Source organism: Acanthisitta chloris, unplaced genomic scaffold (genome assembly GCF_000695815.1).
Source record: "Acanthisitta chloris isolate BGI_N310 unplaced genomic scaffold, ASM69581v1 scaffold1041, whole genome shotgun sequence".
Taxonomy (NCBI): Eukaryota; Metazoa; Chordata; class Aves; order Passeriformes; family Acanthisittidae; genus Acanthisitta; species Acanthisitta chloris.
The window spans coordinates 3,029-10,222 of NW_008655238.1; the positions used below are offsets into that span (position 1 = coordinate 3,029).

The 7,194-nt window shown below is 37.5% G+C and overlaps 1 protein-coding gene across 1 annotated transcript in view; it reads left to right on the forward strand.

Moving 5' to 3' along the window:
* Window positions 1-3,675: 3,675 nt before the first annotated feature.
* LOC103810879 (aminoacyl tRNA synthase complex-interacting multifunctional protein 1-like) overlaps window positions 3,676-7,194 on the forward strand; it is a gene marked incomplete at its 3' end in the record, with an annotated part of 13,592 nt that continues 10,073 nt past the window's right edge. Inside the window, exon 1 of the mRNA XM_009083803.1 lies at window positions 3,676-3,821. The remainder of the gene's footprint in view (window positions 3,822-7,194) is intronic.

Below are 7,194 nucleotides of genomic sequence, written 5' to 3' on the forward strand. Positions count from 1 at the left end.
TATAGTTTAAAAGAGATTTGGATGCTTCTCAAAGCAGCCTTCTGCTTTCTTTATTCAATTATTTTTCAATATATAAAGTTGGGGTTTTTTTGTGCTTGGGAAAAAGTGCTTTCCTTAAAAAAAAAATCCTTTAAGGAAGATCTTATGACTGCAGATTGGTAAGTCTCCAGTTGAAGTCTTCACCATTTTTTCTCTTGGAGAACAAGAAAATACAGTTCTGTGTCATGATGTTAAAGGTCAATTTATCCAGAGTGAGTGTAAATTTAATACATTGGTGTTTTACATCACAGGTGGTTTATTTGTGATTTTGCAGTTAGCAAATCTTTGTGGGTTTTTTGTTGTCCCAGACAAACACACTGAATATGTGGAAATATCACAGAAGTGTTGGTTTTGCTTCATGTTTTTTGAAGTTAAATAAAACACAGGGATACAAAAGAAGGAAATATTGGGTTTGTAACTCTGGATATAATGAAAAGACCTTAGCAGAAGAGGAGCAAACAATCTCATTAATTCTCATCTATTATATTATAAACACTTCTGACAGATGTTTGCCTAACCTGTTTTTTAAAGCCTTCCAGTGCTGGATATTCCACAGCCTCCAAAGGCAGCCTGTTCAGTCTCTTATTTGAAAGTTTTCCAGAACTTAAATCTTACTTTCTTTCTCATGTCTGTGTCAGACCTGGTGAATAGTTTAGTCCCATTCTTATACCAACTTGCTTTGTGTTTGAAGAATGTGACCAGGTCTCCCATTTATCTTCTCTTCTACAGACTAAACAACTACACTTCTTTCAAGCTTTTTGATCTTCTTTGAAGTGTCTTTTAAAAGTTGAGAGACAGGAAAGGGGAACCTGAACAAAGGCAAATCTCTGGCAATTGCAGGGGGTCTTGAGTATGTATGAGTGCAATGTGTATATTGCTTGGGTAGTCTCTTGAGCAGCTGAGACAGTTTGCCTGTGATGAAATGTGGCTAGTCAGGCCTTTCCTGACTTGCTTTATTTCCTTCTGTCTCCCTCACACTTGTTTTCTAGAGAAATTACAGGTTTGAACTGACTTTTTCCCCCCCCTTTATGTCTTTTAAACTGGAGTGAGAAGGCATTGGCAGGGTAACAGATTCCCAGGTGAGAAGTTGTTTCTGTAGTTTTTGTGGAGTGGTGTGTTGTGTTAATTGATGAAGTCACTAGTTGTCTTTACGCTTTTTGACCCATGAAGTTTTCTAATGGTGAAGTCCATAACAAGCATGGAACGTTCTGCAAGCAGGTATTTCCCTCCTGAAAGTACAGTCCCTGTGGTTCCAGCCAGTTGAAAAAATCTGATAAATAGAACAAGGCAAAGCAGGTTGTGAGCACAGTAAAAATGTGCTAATTTGTTTGGGTAGCATGACAGCCCCAAAAGTTTTGAGATTGTCACCATATTCATGACATCCCTAAACTGACCAAGCATACATATTTATACTTAAATAAGAAAAGTTCCATGCCTGAGCATGATTTGTGCTTCTGACAAATGCTTTTATATCCAGTATGGTTATAAATTTGTAATCAGCTATAACTATGGTTTTAGGAGTGGCAATCACTGTCATTCTTGATTACAAAAATTCAGTGTACCAGATCCCTGTTCAGTTTTCACAGTTTTGCTTAGGATGCAAATCACAGCCTTCTCCTGGATGATACTCTGTAATACCAGGTGATTGACCAACACAGAAAGAAATCAGTTTAATTTACAGATTTTTTTTTCTAAATGTTGGTTTTGACTTCTCCCACCCCCACAAAGAAACCATCTTAAAGATGGAATACCTTTCAGGATTGGCACGTGGTGGATGTTTCAGATCTCAGTGTCCTCCTTACTTTCTTATTGCTAGCTTGTAAAATAGTTTGAATTCCAGTTTTCAATATCCTATTATAAATAACTGGTTCAAATGGCAAAAGAAAAGGAGCAATTAAATCACTTGGTTCATCCTTTGTATGCTGTTTATTTTGCCATGGTAATTAACCTCCTCCAGATATTCTAACGCTGCTGCTTATAAGCTAACATTGACCTGTGGTAGCAGTAGTGTGTGACTACCAAAGAATTTGTTTCTGAACTGTCATGTATATTCTTCTTCTTGAATGTCCTTGGCTCTCTTTCTCTACTCAACAAATCTTGTCTCCTACCATGGGATAGGGGCAGGAATGGGGGGATAAAAGTAAGTAGAAGAATAAGTCAGCATCTGAATTATCTTTTCTTTGAAATCTTGGAGCAGAGCAGCTTCCAGTTGTTCACTTGCACGTTTGTGATTTGTTTTGCTTCCTTCTGTTTGGGCAGAATGTAGTCAGTTGGTCAGTGGCCTTCTGGTAAAGGTGGGTCACCCTTTCCATCTGTGGAATCTGAGGAGGGTATGTTTGTCCAAAACCCTTTTATTGTCCATGCACAGTATGAATATTATTAATACAGGTATGGATTGCTTTTAAAGGTGTGAGGAAATTATCTCTACTTATCAAGATAAAAGATAAGGTTTCTCTAAAGTTGCATTTGCAACCTAGAGTCATCGCAGTCTGAAACTGATCCATTATGATGATTGAATGTGTCAATGGGCATCTCTAAGCAGTTGTAATCACTTGTTGATGCTGTTTATAAAGCAAATTACTTTGATACTTTACTGAAATGAGAATTGAATAAATTCCTCTTTGCTGTGTACATTTTCAGAGAGAAATTCCAGAAAAGAGAAGCCTTCTGCTGACCTAGCTTTTACAATTTTTGTTACACTCCACGACTTTGTATAGAGTTCTAGAATCTTAGAATGATTTAGGTTGGAAAGGTCCTTAAAGATCATCTAGTTCCAACTCCCCTGCCATGGGCAGGGACAAGTTTCACTAGCCCAGGTTGTTCAAAGCCCCATCCAACCTGGCCTTGAACACTTCCAGGGATGAGGCATCCACAGCTTCACTGGGCAACCTGTTCCAGTGCCTCACCACCCTCAATTCTTATGTTCTTATACCACTTTATATAAACTAACAGACTAGAAAGTATTCCTTGACATCCAAAGCTGTAGAGAGGGAAGACTAAACTTGCATTCATATTAGAAAACAATATATACTGTATTTAACCACCATTTGTTAAACACAATTCATGTAGAACTCATTCTTTCCTCTGAATTCTGAAAAACATAGAAAGTTTCTATGCTTGATTAGAGGAATATTGATTTCCTGGCAGCTGGCAATACATTAAACATGATCAAAAATTGCCTCAAGTTAGCAAATCTCTTCTTGAGGTCATTTTGTTCAGTCTTTTGGCATAAAACTGCCTATTATGGAAGATTTTAATTTCCATTTCCTTCTCATCAGGAGCTTTCCCAACAAAACTTCAACTGAGTATGAATTAATAGTTTAAAGATCAGTCTCTGACTTCAGGACCCTCTCTCAGAAGAGGGTGGATTGGAGGCTATTGGATCTGGTTTCTATCCCAGAGTGTTTCTCAATTACAGGTTAATACACAGCTTAGTAGTGGCATCTTGTTTCAGACTCTGAAGATAAGTGAACAGACCTTTTCAGCAGCTCATTTGTCCAGGGCAGATAGGGACTGCTATTCCCACAAGAGTGCATGGCTTTGTGCATGGCATGCAAGAAGCACTACGTTTGGCTTGATAGTTGCTGCTCTGGGCTGAAAGCTTTAAGTTCACACCTGTCCTAATCCTGCTCCAAGGTTTGCAACCTTCTGTGTGAAGGGCTCTAGTAACTGGTAACAGTCACACACTAAGGAAGCCACTGTTGCCAACTAGGATATGGCACTGAATTGTACACCAGGGAAATTAATTTTTTCTTAGGGGCTCAGTTACCACATCACAGTGGGCGAGGAACTTCACATACCAATGACCATCTATAAAATAATGCCTAGATAAGATCTAGGCACAGATTTTTATTTCCTTTGCATTTTACTCCAAACTTACCTGCAAATTAGCAATATTGAAGATATTAAACAAAGATGCTCTAGTTGTGAATAATTATTTTGAAATGATTGGATTTTTAATAGAAGAATTTGCAACACAGCAAAATTAAGTTCAGTTTAATTCGTCCTAAAGCTTCTTTTGTTTCCATAGTTTAAATCCATAGATGAAATACAGCTATTCCCCAAAAGCTACTTGGAGGATTTTTCTGTCAAAGACCATCAGTCTTAATAGCTGACATCAGCCGTCTCAGCATCCAAGATGAGTGCACAGGGAGTTTGTTTGGTTTTGTGATATTTTTCCCCCCTCTGCACAGATCTAGTATTAGAAGATGGGGAAATAATTTTAGTCGTAGAAGTTTTAAAAGCTGTGAACTTCAAATGCCAAATGCTTCTCACTGCATACAACTGCAAAGAAGGTTCTGAAATGCAGTTGCAGATCTGCTTGCTCCTGTTTGGTACCATTAAAAGATACAATATTGCTGTGCTTTCTCTGAAGCAGTGCTTAGTATAAATAAAAGATGTCCAAATGTTTACCTAGACTAACATAGTAATAGTGCTGCTGTTCTGGACTGTGTTCAAAGTACTACTGAGTATACTTACTTTGTAATGGGGTTGTCAAGCGCCCATAAAACCAGATATTTAGTAACAGTGATTTCTTAACTTAGTTCTTTTCAGTACCAGTGCATGAACAGTCTTGGGAGAAGTTATTGATGACTGTATGTAATGTTAACAAAGGGAAGAAGAAAGTGGGGGTACTGTCCTGTAACAGCTAGAGTTTTGCAATGCTGTAAGGTACTCAAAAAAACTTCTTGATGTTCCCTTCTGGTTTAGAATATAGAAAACTACTCAGACCAAAAATAACCCTTTCAAGGTTACTCTCTGTGGTTTGGGAAGGTCATTTCTCTGTCAGCTAGACTAACTGCAGTAGTCAAAAGACTTGTTTGCATAGGGTAAAGTGAGCATATAAAATCTAAGCAGTGGTTCTCTGTTAATAAGAATAATTCTCCTTTTTAAAAGAAAAAATGTGTTCAATATAAGCAGCATTTGCTGTACAGAAAAAAAGCTATCTTTCTGTTAAAATTTATTTTGTTTCAAATCAGTAGAAGATCTGAAATAGCTCTGGACTGAGGGGAAGGAAATTACATTTTGATTTCAAGTATCCTTTGAATTGTTACTTTGTTCAATTTACTTAGTGATTTACAGGTAGTTGCTGTAGAGTTTTTGCTTCAGAAGTTGTTTGGTTTGGTTTCCCACTGAGAATAGCAAGTCTTCATCTGCAGAAATGTAAATCTACTGAAAACTTCTTTTTTTTTTTCCCAGAATTTCATTTCTTTTGTCTCCAGAAGGGTAAAATATTCTGTATCTTTCTACCATAGAAGTTAAAATCATTAATGCAAAAGGTAGATAGTTACAATACTTAACAGCTGTATCTGGAGATTTTGCTAAGTAGATGAGATGCCTGCTAGGAATTTGAAGTCTTGTCACTCTGTATGTGATGAAAGGACCTGTGTTTGGAGGCTGATGTCAGGAATATGCAGTAGCAGATACTGCTGGCCCGTGGTTCTGAAGAGATGTGGAACTGCTTCCGGATGCTGAGGATTACTTGTTGTCAGCCTACTTTAGATATAAAGGCTAATTTCAACTTTTAACTCCACAGCTGAATAAAAAATTGTCTCTGCACAGGGTTAGTTGGTATCTTTGTAGAAGATTTTCATTAAAATGTCACCCTACTGTATTATGTGAGGAAATTCAGCATTGGAGAGTACAATTATTTGTGTGATGTGTGAGGGAGGGTTGTTTTCTATATAAATAAACTGCTGACACTGCAGGCTCAGGTTTGGCAAGGACTGCTTTTCCCCTTAAGGCATTGTTTGATAGCTTTGTTGGGTCTCGTTAAGAGGTTTTTGCCATTACTCCTGTGTTGATAACACACAGATACATGTGCACACAAACATGTTTGTTTTCAATTTTCTTCAGCTTTTATTTGGCCCACATAAAGAATACCTCAAGTATCTGCCTCAGTAAATATCAGCAGTCATTAATGTGGCTGAAGGTAGAGAGCACTGATTCTTTTGCAGTGCATCTGCTTGATATCTGCTAAATGCTTTTGTGAGTAAATAATTGTTATTTTTAACCTTAGGACTTGCTTTAACTGAATGGTTAAAATTTGTTTTCCTTTAGCTGTGCCACAATACATGGGAAGATTTCAGTGCAGTTCTGATTCTTCTCTCTGATTTATGGGTAGTTTACTCTGTAGTTACAGCAGTAATCTAAAGCATTCACTCCCCAGTAAAACCCTAGAGGGTGAACCACACTACAGATTCTTAGAGTTCCTGTGGCATATGCTGACCTTGCAGACTTGTCCAGATGCAGCTGAGTCCTCTTAAATTTCCCAATTTATAGGCACATGTGTGTGTGTGTCTGTAATTGTAAAGTCCATCACCTGTCAAGAAAGTTTTATGAAGATACTTTGAGACATGAGTAGCAGATAGTTTTTATATATGTTTATATTTGTATATATATACACATACATATATATGTATATATACAGTGATAACTACTGGTTACGGTGTGGTTTCAGAATGTAAGCTTTTTGAATTTATTTAAAAAACAAATGAAACAAATCAAGCAAGAAAATAAATCAGTAATAGAAAAACCACCCCAAAACGCTAAAAAAACTGCCAGATTTTGATGTAAGCTTTCCATTGCAGAGACTTGGATGTATTTTGGGTTTTGAGATCAGTGATTAAGGACAAAGAAATGAGGTAGCATGTTGTTGGGTGTTGCATCTTTTCCGTCATGGGATTTATGTGAGAATTCCTTGTTCATGTGGAGATCATTTACTCTAAGATTGTAATAGTATTATTAAAATATTAATGTAGTGGGGTTCAAAAGATACAAACTGCTGAAAAAATACATAAGGTTGTCCAACTGTTTTGGCATATGAGCTGCTACTTAAATTGCAGACTGCACTATAAAGCACAACCAGATGAATCTCTGTGGAACTTCCCAGGGGACTTGGCAGATGCAGTGGGTGTGTAACCTGTTGAGACTTAAGTCAAGCAGTGCAAAGAAGTTGCTTTTTGTGAGCTGTGTTGTGAGCCATCCATGTCTGTTGAATTACTGGGCAGACTTCTCAGATTAATAAATTAAGGTGTAAATTTTGTTGCAGACCACATCCAAGTGCTTGACTTCTGGCTTAACCTGGACAGAACTCCTGAAGGGTAGTCATGTCTCTGTTTTGTTTAGTCCTTGGGGTGTCTGCTCAGAGGTGGG